At 39.5% G+C, this 12,751-nt stretch overlaps 1 protein-coding gene and 1 long non-coding RNA gene across 2 annotated transcripts in view; one reads left to right on the top strand and one right to left on the bottom strand.

Moving 5' to 3' along the window:
• The window catches only part of Itfg1 (integrin alpha FG-GAP repeat containing 1), a 123,870-nt gene that overhangs the window by 82,517 nt on the left and 28,602 nt on the right, over positions 1-12,751 (top strand). The window lies entirely within an intron of this gene.
• LOC110300112 overlaps positions 1-12,751 on the bottom strand; it is a 32,677-nt gene that overhangs the window by 4,871 nt on the left and 15,055 nt on the right. Inside the window, exon 3 of the long non-coding RNA XR_002378549.2 lies at positions 5,454-5,625. This is a non-coding gene — a long non-coding RNA (uncharacterized LOC110300112). The remainder of the gene's footprint in view (positions 1-5,453; positions 5,626-12,751) is intronic.

The following is a 12,751-nucleotide window of genomic DNA, read 5'->3' as shown; positions in this document are numbered from 1 at the left end:
TTTATTTTTTACACTCCATATTCCATTCCCCACCCCACCCCCATCTACCCTTCAACTGCTCCACATCCCACACCTCCTCTCCACCTGACCCTGTCTCTACATGGATGCCCCAACTGCTAACCCCACCTGACCTCTAAACTCCCTGGGGCCTCCAGTCTCTTGAGGGTTAGGTGCATCATCTCTGAATGAACACAGACCTGGAAGTCCTCTACTGTATGTGTTGGGGGCCTTCTATCAGCTGGTGTATGCTGTCTGTTTGGTGGTCCAGTGTTTTAGAGATCTTGGGGTTCCGGATTAATTGAGACTGCTGGTTCTCCTACAGGATCGCCCTTCTCCTCAGCTTCTTTTAGCCTTCCCTAATCAACAACAGGTGTCAACTGCTTCTGTCCATTGGTTGGGTGCAAATATCTGCATCTGACTCTTTCAGCTACTTGTTAGGTCTTTCCAGGGCAGTCATGATAGATCCCTTTTTGTGAGCGCACCATAGACTCAGTAATAGTCTCAGGCCTTGGGACCTCCTCTTGAGCTGAATCTTACTTTGGCCTGTCACTGGACCTTCTTTTCCTCAGGATCCTCTCCATTTCCATCCCTGTAATTCTTTCAGACAGGAACAATTATGGGTCAGAGATGTGACCCAAAAAAAAAAATGCATGATGGCAACCCAGTCCCTCATTTGATGTCCTGTCTTCCTGCTGGAGGTGGGCTCTATAAGTTCCCTCCCGCTACTGTCAGGCATTTCATCTAAGGTCCCTCCCTTTGAGTCCTGGGAGTCTCTCACCTCCCAGGTCTCTGATACATTCTTGGGGGTACCCCCAACCTCCTATTTCCTGAGGTTGCCTGTTTACATTCTTTCTGCTGGCCCTTGGGCTTCAGTCCTTTTCCCTCACACAATACCTAATCAGGTTCCCCTCTCTGGCTGGATTCTCAAGTAGCTTCCTAGAAAAGTCTCCATTGTCTGAGATCTTCCCAGTCTTAAAAGTGGTTTTATTTTTCTTAAAGTTAATTCACCATCAATTCTTAATACACATTTTCTAGTAGAAAATCTCATGCCTAACCATAACTCTGGTCAGATCACCTGTGTCTTCTGTCTGAGGACCAGACTGGTGCTTCACCTAAGAGTTGTCAAGGTTACTGTGTTGAGTTCAATTATATCTCATAAAAATATCTTTTTTAGAAAGGCTCCTGTTCAATTTTCTTTAAGCTGAAATTAGAAAGGGCTTCTTGATATTTTTGGCTTTTCTCTGACCCTCCCTTTTGACATTATTTGTCATTTTTCTTTTTTCACTGTTGTCTTAGGGGGTCCATTGCTGTAAAAAGACACCATGACCAAGGCAACTCTTATAAAGAAAAACATTTCATTGGGACTGGCTTACAGTTTCAGAGGTCCAATCCATTATCATCATGGCAGGAAACACAGCAGCATGCAGGCAGTCCTCCAAGCCCATCCCCACAGTGACACACTTCCTCCAACAAGGCCACACCTATTAACAGTGCCTCTTCCCATGGGCCAAGCATATTCAAAAACATGAGTCTATGGGGCCAAACCTATTCAAACCACAACTACTGTGTTCTAGAAAAGTAGCTTTCCACAAATGAGTAACAATTTTATTACAAAAGTGAGTAAGACAAAACTGGGATTTATTCTCTTGTGTGCAGTGGATAGAACTTTTGATTCTTTTCTTTTAATGTTTGTAGAGCATGATTTTAATATTTTCAACTGTTAATGTTCAACAAACAGAATAATTATTTTAAGATATATTTCATTGTTGTGTCTCTCTTTTCATTTCTGATTTTATTAATTTGGATTTTGTCTCAGTGCCCTCTGGTTAGTTTGGCTAAAGGTTTATCTATTTTGTTGATTTTCTCAAAGAACCAGCTCCTGATTTTGTTGATTCTTTGTATAGCTCTTTTTGTTTCTGTTCACTTTATTTCAGCCCTGAGTTTGCTTATTTCTTGCCATCTACTTCTCTTGTGTGCATTTGCTTCTTTTTGTTCTAGAGCTTTCAGGTGTGCTGTAAAGCTGTAAATGTAAGCTCTTTTCAGTTTCATTTTGGAGGCACTTGGAGCTATGAGTTTTCCTCTTACCACTGATTTGATTGTGTCCCATAAGTTTTAGTATGATATGTCCTCATTTTCATTAAATTCTAAAAAAACTTTAATTTCTTTATTTCTTCCTTGAACAAGTTATCATTGGGATTATTTCAATCTTCTTCAATAGTGTTGAGGTCTGTTTTGTGACCAATTATATGGTCAGCTTTGGAGAAGGCACCATGAGGTGCTGAGAAGAAGGTATTCTTTTGCTTAAGGATGAAATGTTCTATAAATATCTGTTAGATCCATTTGGTTCATAACTTCTGTTAGTTTCACTGTGTCTCTGTTTAGTTTATGTTTCCCTTATCTGTCCACATATGAGAGTGGAGTGTTGAAGTCCCCCACAATTAATCTGTGATGTGCAATGTGTGCTTTGAGCTTTAGTAAAGTTTCTTTTATAAATGTGGGTGCCCTTGCATTTGGAGCAGAAATGTTCAGAATTGAGAGTTCATCTTAGTAGATTTTTCCTTTGACCAGTATGAAGTGTTCTTCCTTATCTTCTTTGATAACTTTAGGTTGAAAGTTGATTTTTATTTGATATTAGAATGGCTATTCCAGCTTGTTTCTTGGGATCATTTGCTTGGAAAATTGTTTTCCAACCTTTTACTCTGAGGTAGTGTCTGTCTTTGTCCCTGGGGTGTGTTTCCTGTATGCATCAAAATGCTGGGTTCTGTTTACATATCCAGTCTGTTAGTCTATGTCTTTTTTGGGAAATTGAGTCCATTGATGTTAAGAGATATTAAGGAAAAGTAATTGTTACTTCCTATTATTTTTGTTATTAGAGGCTGAATTATGTTTCTGTGGCTTTCTTCATTTGGGTTTGTTGAAAGATTACTTTCTTGCTTTTTGGGGGGTGTAGTTTCCTTCCTTGTGTTCGTGTTTTCCATCTATTATCCTTTGTAGGGCTGGATTTATGGGAAGATATTGTGTAAATTTGGTTTTGCCATGGAATATCTTGGTTTCTAATATAATTGAGAGTTTTGCTAGGTATAGTAGCCTGGGCTAGCATTTGTGTTCTCTTAGGGTCTGTATGACATCTGCCTCATAGTCTCTGGTGATAATTCTGGTGTAATTCTGATAGGTCTGCCTTGATATGTTACTTGATCTTTTTCCCATACTGCTTTTAATATTCTTTCTTTGATTAGTGCATTTGGTGTTTTGATTATTATGTGATCGGAGAAATTTCTTTTCTGATGTAGTCTATTTGGAGTTCTGTAGGCTTCTTGTATGTTCATGGGCATCTCTTTCTTTAGGTTAGGGAAGTTTTCTTCTATAATTTTGTTGAAGATATTTACTAGCCCTTTAAGTTGGGAATCTTTGCTTTCTTCTATACCTATTATCCTTAGATTTGGTTTTCTCATTGTGTCCTGAATTTCCTGGGTTAGGAACTCTTTGCTTTTTGCATTTTCTTTGACTGTAGTGTCAATGTTTTCTAAGATGTCTTCTGCACCTGAGACACTCTCTTCTATCTTGTATTCTGTTGGTGATGCTTGCATCTATGACTCTTGATCTTTTTCCTAGGTTTTCTAACTCCAGGGTTGTCTCCCTTTGTGAGTTCTTCATTGTTTCTATTTCCATTTTTAGATCTTGGATGGTTTTGTTAATTTCCTTCACCTGTTTGATTTTGTTTTCCTGTAATTCTTTAAGGGATTTTTGTGTTTCCTCCTTAAGAGCTTCTAGCTGCTTATCTGTGTTCTCTTGTATTTCCTTAAGTGAGTTATTTATGTCCTTCTTAATGTCCTCTACCATCATCATGAAAAGTGATTTTAGATCCGAATCTTGTTTTTCTGGTGCGTTAGTGTATCCAGTACATGCCAAGTGACCTTGGTTTCTGTTGCTTATGTTCTTACACTTGCCTCCAGCCATCTGATTATTTCTAGTGCTACCTGCCCTCGAACAGGCTGGAGCCTGTTCTCCCTGTGATCCTGATTGTGTCAGAACTCCTCAGAGCTCAGCTGTCTCTGGGATCCTGTGATTCTGGGATCCTGTGATCCTGAGATCCTGGGTGTGTCAGAGCTCCTGGAAGTCAAGCTTCCTCTGAGACCCTGAGATCCTGGTGTGACCAAGCTCCTGTGATCCTGTGATCCTGTGATCCTGTGATTCTGTGGTCCTGGGTGTATTAGAGTGCCTGGGAGTGGAGTTTCTGGACTGGCTGAGGAGCTCAGAACTTCTGATTCTTAGCCCCATACACTTTCCTGACCAACCCCTTCTCAGCCCTCTTTTCTTTCTTCTTCTTCCCCCTCCCCCTTCTTTGTCTCTTCTTTTTTTGGTCTATGCTGAAGATGAAACCTACAAAATTCTTAAACTATTAAATTTCATCCTAAGTTCATAGCAACACCTCTTAAAGTGCCGTGAATCAAACCTGAACTTCATAAAATAAAGGCAGCAGCTGGTGTGTTTTTGTTTGCCTCAGTGGGCCTGTGATGGTTGGTTTTAAGTGTCACAACCTAGAATCATCTGAGAAGGGACTGTCAGCTAAGGAACTATCTAGGTCAGGTTGATATGTGGGCAAATCTGTGAAGAATTGATTAGGAAGACCCAGCCCACTGGGCTGCACCGTTCGTAGGTAGAGGGGCCCTGCCTGTGTAACTAAGGATAGTTCCCTGAAAGTGAACAGGCAACATGGATCCCTGTTTCTCTGCTCTTGACTGTGATGTCATGTTAATAGTGGCTTGAGTTCCTGCTTAACTTCCCCTTAATGATGTATCTGGAATTGTAAGGTAGATTAAACCCTTTGCTTACCTAAGGTACCTTTTGTTATGGAATTTTATCACAACAAAAGAAATCTAAATAGAATAGGTCCAATTTTTAATAGATTTTTTTCATACAATATATTGATTACATGTTCCTCTCCCCCAACTCCTCCCAGATCCACCCCACTTCCCCATCCACCTAATTTTTTTCTTTTTTCTCTCTCATTAGGATACAAATAGGTATCTAAAATAACAATAATAATAAGATAAATAAAAAACAAACCAGAATAGGACAAAACAAACAAACCATGTATTGGGTAGGGGAAAACCAAAGAAAAAGCACAAGAAACACATACAGATGCTGAGATATACACAGTCACATAAACAGATACAACATAAAAACAAAATTTAAACCATAAATATAAGCAAAAGATACATAGGCTAAAAGGAAGAATTTTAAAGGAAAGGAAAGGAAAGGAAGCCCAGATAACGCATTATGATACCAAAAAAAAAAAAAGGTGGGGTTTGCTCTTAAATCTTCTTTGTATACCTAGTGAGACTCCATTGGAGAAAAACAACTTTTACTTTGTGAGCAGTTATCATTTGGAGATAATGTCTAGGCTAAGGGTAGGGTCTTGTGTCTACTTCTCTCTCAACACTGGAACTCACCTTAGATCTCTGCATGCTGCCACAGTCCCTGTGTTCAGATGTGTGTCAGTCCTGATGTGTTTAGAAGGCCTCGTTTCCTTAGTGTCTTCCATTCCCACTGACTCTTACAATCTTTCTGGCCCACACTTTTGAACAACTGTGTATACTTGATAAACATTCACTGAAGGCAACTCTATGAAATTTTAAGGTAATAGAACATAGGTGTTGAAAGCCAATCACATTATTTGTGAAAAATTTTAATGTCTCACAGCCATAGTAGCCTCATAAGCACAACAAAGATAATATTCTGTACCTCATAAGATTATAAGAATGAAACTAAACAAGGTATCTTTGTTCTATACCCCACAAATAGTACATAAGCAGTCTAGTGAGAAAGGGGCTACCCTGCACATAGTCTCAAAACCTACAAGAACGTGCCCATCTGCCAGCACTCATATATTAACGTTGTCTGGGAACATCTCTGCACCTAGTCAGTGCAGGATCTAGCCTTGCATCCTGCTTGGGCTCTGAGGAGCCACCCAAATTCAGAGCCCCTGCAGAGTAGCTGGAGCCTATCTATATTAAGACTGAATCACAGTCAGAATGTTCCCTCTACCTACCCTGCTTCCTAGTCTTCCTCAGATACAGTGGTTCTGAGAATCCAACCTAAAAACTGTCCTGTCTTCATAATCTTCATGTTATTCCCCTTCCTTGGAAGCCAAACATGCAGAAATCATTCTTGAACACCATTTTAAATGGATGGGTCTCACAGTCATGCAGCATGCTATGTTCCTTTTCTCAACTAACCAACAGGAGCCGAAGGTCTAGAAAGGCTTGGATGACCTGATATGTTAATAGATCTGAGAAGAATCAGAAATAACTTGGGTATGTTGGCACATTTCTTTAATTTTACTAGTATTTGGAAGACAAAGGGTCAGGTATTCAGGGTCGTTCCCAGCTACCTAACATGTTTGAGACCCTGTCTCAAAATAAAAAAGAAACAAAGAAAAGAAATAACTCATCTTTGACTAAAACATATGGTTGTACTACAGCAGAAGAACTTTACCAAGGCCCAGACAGATTGTCTCTGGCAGAAGGTACATAAAGAAAATTGTAAGAAATACATTATATGACACATCTGAAATTTGGCAAAATAGTTACTGTTGTTTTTCTGACACTTTTTAGTGGAACAGCAATAATACTTGACCTTTTAGGTCACTTTTAACTTTGGTTCTAAGTAAGCTGCTATCACATATAATGGTTTTGACAATTTTCCATAGTTTTATTTCTCCAAGATAAATATTTCACTGATTCCTTGAAATGTATATGTGATTGAAGAAAATTGTAGAATCTTGTGTGTCCATTTCTGGATTTAATAACATATTAGTAAAATCACCTTTCCCAACAAGTAAGAAATACTTCCCTGGGAATTTTGTTGGTGAGATGTTATAATTACTATGTAGTTTCAGAAACAAAATTATCCTTCCATGAATTACATCAAGCACATGGTGTTTTTCAAAGATGTATATCAAAAATAGCACACTCATTCCTTTCTTGAATCTCCAGGGAACACAGAGTTTTCCTGAGGTTGACTCTGGGGAAGGCAAGTATATTGACTTAGGGCTTAACCAGCAAGTAAGTAATTGAAGAATGCGCTGAAGTACTTACTAGGGGGTTGGCTAATTTATGACAGTAATCAAGTGTGATCAAGTGTGAGGAAAGTATTTTCTAAGGTTACTATGTAATAACACACTATCTGCTTACGTAAGCTATATATACTCATAACTAGGAAAATACATAGTATTCTTTATACTATAACTTTTAATAATTTTCTTCTAGTTTATTGATATTTTATAATGTATAATTGTTTAACAATTTTCTTTTTTTCTTTTTTCTTTTGTTTTGTTTTGTTTTGTTTTTCGAGACAGAATTTCTCTGGGGAGCCCTGGCTGCTCTGGAACTCACTCTGTAGACCAGGCTGGCCTCGAACTCAGAAATCCGCCTGCCTCTGCCTCCCTCGTGCTGGGATTAAAGGTGTATGCCACCACTGCCCGACTAACAATTTTATTTATGTAGATATACATACCATAAAATGCATGCATTGAAAATATGAGGTGTATAATTTTATGGTCTTTGTCACATTTATAAATTTGCATCCATCCCTTATTTAGTTGTAAGACTTACCTATTACCCACAAAAGAACATTCCATTCCTTAAGCCCTTATTTTTTAAATAGCAGGACCCAGTCCTCCCCCAACTATCTGTCTCTATATATTTGCCTATTTGAAGTAAATGAAATCATAAAATATGTGACCTTTTATTGTAGTTCACTATGTAGGATAACATCGCCATAGTCACAAGTTGCTAAGCATAGAGTACCTTTTTCAAAGTGTGTATTTATTCTTTTACAATTCAGGAAGTCAGAGACCCAGAATGACTTTCACTGAAATAAATACAATAATGGTTTCCCAGGAGGTTATAAGCCCCTCAAATCCCTTGAGGTTGCCATTTCCTGATTTGCATCCTTCCTTTTATATTCAAAACGTAAAATCTTGGTAAGAGGGTTTCCGAAAACAAAAACTACAGGAAGAGTAAAGTACATGACACTGCAAGGAACAACACTATACTGTCAACACTCCACATCTCTAAGACCTAGAGTCAGCAAGGCAGAAATCCAAGACAGCCAAGTCCAAAGGACAGTGTTATTGTGAGTTCTATTTCAAAGTCCCATCGGCTCTAGAACCCTGAAGAATCAAAGTATCAAGTCAAATTTGAAGCCAAAAAAAAAAGAATCAAGCAGGAGGGCATCCCACTTACACTTTTTGTCCTGTTTGGCTTTTTTTAATTGATAAAATATACTTTCTTCAATGTCTGGATATGCCAGACATGGACCTTATCCAGAAACACTCACAGAGATACACCCAGAGCAAAGTTTCACTAAATGTCTGGGTACTCTGTGGCCCTGTCATGTTGATACAGAAAGTGATCATCAGTCTTTATGGTCTTTATGACATCTGCTTACCCCTTGCTTCCCACTCCATCCACCCTGTTCTCTGTCTGTCTCTGTCTTCCCCTTCTTCCTCACTCCCAGCCCCTCCCCTATTAACCTACTTTACTTCATGAGGATTCCTATGGTCATCTATGGGAGAACATTTTTAGGCTACTAGAACCACCCTCTGGCTTCCCAAAGATCAGGACTTATCCTGTCTGTGAAATATACCTACTTTCTGAGTAGAATGGCATACACCTCGAATTTCAGCGTTTGGGATGGTGAGGTAAGAGAATTATGTGTTCAAGGGCAACCTGGGCTATAGTCTGAGACCCGGTCTCAAAAAAGAATTTTTTTTCTTAATTTCTGCACGATGACCATGACAACTTTTATAATGAAGAACATTTAATTTGGGCTGGCTTACAGATTCAAAGGGTTCATCTATTACCGTTGTGGCAGGAAGCCTGGCAGCATACAGACAGGGTGCTAGAGAAGGAACCAAGGATTCTACATGTGGATTGGCAGGCAGAAGTAAGAAAGACTTCCTTGGCTTGAACTTCTAAAACCTCAAAGCCCACCCACAGTGACACACATCCTCCAACAAGGCCACACCTCCTAATAATGCCATTCCCTGAGTCTATTCCCTGAGGGGCCATTTCACACAAACTACCACATGCCCCAAATTATCAGTTCATTTTATTAGCTGAAATCACATCATCCAAATATCACCAGCTGAAAAAGCCAAGTTTCATCTACACTATATGAATAGGGCTCAGATTATAACAGAAGCATCAACATTTCTTAGGAAATACATACTCTATCTGTGGACCTCCTACATTGTAGTAAGACAAATTGGTGTTGATTCACAGCACTAAGCTTGTTTGCTAGTGTCACAGGTCCATAGATGGAGGCTTAGGTTATGCAGCCTTGCTGGGATATGTATATCCTTGGAGGTGGGCTTTGGTGGGTATTTTATCACTTTCAGTTCTCTCTCTCTCCTTTCCTCCCCCTCCCTCCCTCTCCCTCTCCCTCTCCCTCTCCATTTCCCTCTCCCTCTCCCTGTCCCATCTCCCCCCCTCTTCTTTCCTTCCCCTTTCTCCCTGCTGAGAACATGAACTATTCCTCCTACCATGCCTCCCTCCCATGGTTTGATGTTAACCCTCTAAAACCATATGCCAGAACCAACTCTTTTTTTTCCTCCAGTTTGCCTTTTGTCATGGTGATTTATCACAGCAACATAATAGTAGCAAAAGGATGACCTTGGATGCATTAGCGAATTCACTTTGGAAGAATCTTTGTTTCTTACACTTTTGCAGAACTGGGTAATATTGTCTACCATCAGTTTATACATGTACAGTAGTTCTTAGTATCTCCTGTTTATTATTTCAATGTTTGTGAGATATATAGTTATAATCCTGTTTTTCACTTGTTACTAGCAATTCCTGTGTTCCTGTTTTATGGATATGCTCAAAATAATAAGCTTTGTTAAATTTGTATAGTTACATTTTTCTATTTTAAGTTTATTAAATTATTTATCACTTCTGTAGTACCTTCTGCTTGCATTGAGTAATGTCTTAGTCACTGTTCTATTGCTGTGAAGAGACACTCTTAGAAACTAAAGCATTTAGTTGGGGTTTGCTTACAGTTTCAGAGGTTTAGTCCATTATTGTCATGGTGGGGATCATGGCAACACACAGACAGACATGGTGCTGGAGAAGTATCTGAGATCTACATCTAGATCTGCTAGCAGCAGGAAGAGGAAGCTACTGGGCTTGGCTTGGTCTCTTGAAATCTCAAATCTGTGGCACACTTCCTCCAACAAGAACACCCCTACCCCAACAAGGACACACTTCCTAATACTTCTAAGTAGTGCCACTCCTGATGATTCAGTATTCAAATATATGAGCCTAGAGGACCCATTTTTATTCAAACTAACACATTCCCCTCCCTGGCACCCATAGGCTTGTAGCCATATCATAGTGCAAAAAAAAAAAAAAAAAGTGTATTCAGTCCAACTTTAAAGATCTTCACAGTCTTTCAGTCTCAAGACTGCTTCAAAGTCTAAAGTCTCTTCTGAGACTCAAGGAAATCTCTTAACAATAACACCCTATAAAATCGAACTCAAAAAGCAGATCCCATACTTCAAACATACAATGACACAGAATATACATTGCCAATCTAAAAGGGAAGAAAGGGATCATAGTAGGAAACACTAGATCAAAACAAGATCAAAAAATACGCTTAGCAAATTCCAAACTCTGCATCTCATGTCTGACATCAAAGCACTCCTCAGATCTCCAATTCCTTTCAGCTTTGTTGACTACAACACACTTCTCTCTCAGGCTAGGTGCAGACCAGATCTACAGCTTTCCTTACCAAGTATCCCATGACCCCTCCATCACCAGCATCTTGGAGTCTCCAACACCATCTAGGCTTTACCTTCACAGCTTCACACAGTGACCTCTCTGGGCCTCCATGCACACACACCCTTGGCATGGATGCAGCCTCAACAGTTTTCCTCAGCTTGGAAGGAAGATTCCACAACCCCTTCCTTGTATCCTTGATGCTAAATCCAGAACAATGTGGCCAAAGCTGCCAAGTTTCTCTGCCTACTACAGCTGGCACTTGACTCCTTCTTACCAATACATTTTCAGCTTTCTATCAAAGTTTCCATTGAAAATTCAGCAGGATCTAATGGATTTTCCTTTATAAATGACTTATTTTTTTCTCTTGAAGCTTTCAATACACTTTGTTATGTATGTTTAGTGTTTTGACTATGATATGCTGTGGAGATGTTCATTTCTGGTCTTGTCTGTTTGGTGCTCTGTGTGCTTCTTATATATGTCTGGTTGTGTCTTTCCTTAGTTTGAGGAAGTTGTTTTCTGTGACCTTGTTGAAGATCCAGCCTATGCCTTTGATAGATCTCCCTTACCAACAACCCCTGTAATTCAAAGGTTTGGTCTTCTCATGGTGTGCTATATTTCCTGTATGTTTTTCTTTCCAGTGTGCTTAAAGTTTTCCATATCCCTGGTTTATTTTGTCTAACTCCTGCTTTTCTTCAAACTGTGATATTCTGTCTTCTGCTTGATTCATTTCACTCGCAAGGTTTTCCTTTGAGTTGTCTAGTTGGGCCATTGGGTCTTTCAGTGGCATCTTCATTTCTATGCTTCTATTGATGGATACTGTCCCTAAGTCCTGTCTTCATCATGGCCTTCAGCTTTATGCTTGTGTTTTCTTGGGCATCATTCAGGCATTTAGTCCAAGCTCTCTCTCTTTAATTTCATTGAGCTGTTTCTGTGTGTCTTCTTTGAACTTGAATTTTTTGTTAAAATTCATGAATGTTCTTTTAAATTCTGTGTCATGGGCCTCATCCAGGTAATTGTCATCAGCAGATATTTCTGCAGGACTGATGGATTTGGGGAGTAAATACTGTCTTTATCTTTCTTCTTGTCTGTATTTTTGCAATGAGATCTGGACATAGGTGCTTCTTTTGTTCTGTGTCTGATTTAGAGAGAGTAGATTGAGGCAGAATACAGGATATGTATGTCAGGTTGGACCTAGAAGTTGGATATGACTGGGTAAAATAAAGTCTGATGGATGCATGGAACTGGGATGGTGTACAGAATGTATATCTTGGTCCAAGTCTAGAGAGTGAGATATAGATCTTGCTAATTCTAGAAGTTGAATTTGGCATTGGAGGGGCCTGTGAGTTGAGGGTAGGGATGAAGTGTCCTGGTGGAAGCCTGGAAATTGATAGAGACACTTGCAGGGTGACTAGAGTATGCTGGGGCACTGCATGTGAAGCCTAGTCTAGATCTTGAGGTAGAGAAAGGTTCTTGGAGGAAAGGTCCATACAGGCTCCCCTAGCTAATACCTATGGAAGAACATGCAGGATCTGCCAGGAGCCATTTTTAATCTACATGGAAAAATAAATTCTACATCTTTCCAGGAAGGCCTTCAAAAATCAGGCTACCATTTTGTTTTTATTATTTGTCTGTCTCAGCTGCTTGGGTAGAAGGTTTGATATCCAGTCTTTCCTGTTCCTTCCCTGCTCCGAGTAAGCTGGTCCACCTGTCCTCAGAGGGAGGGATGCCATCGAATCCCAAGTTTCCATAAAGAGGTGTAATAAAGGCATGAATATTAATCATTTTACATCTGTTAAAAGATGTGAAAACAGCTTAAGTGCCTTCAGTTAACCTTCTCTAGCTACCTTATAATGCTCCCCCTCCCCCCCCAAAAAAAAACCTCAAATGGAATCTTTTTTTTTTTTTTTTTTTTGGTTTTTTTCGAGACAGGGTTTCTCTGTATAGCTCTGGCTGTCCTGGAACTC

This window comes from Mus caroli, chromosome 8 (assembly GCF_900094665.2).
Source record: "Mus caroli chromosome 8, CAROLI_EIJ_v1.1, whole genome shotgun sequence".
Taxonomy (NCBI): Eukaryota; Metazoa; Chordata; class Mammalia; order Rodentia; family Muridae; genus Mus; species Mus caroli.
The sequence above is the reverse complement of the archived record's forward strand: the minus strand, read 5'-3'. Positions and strand labels throughout refer to the sequence as shown.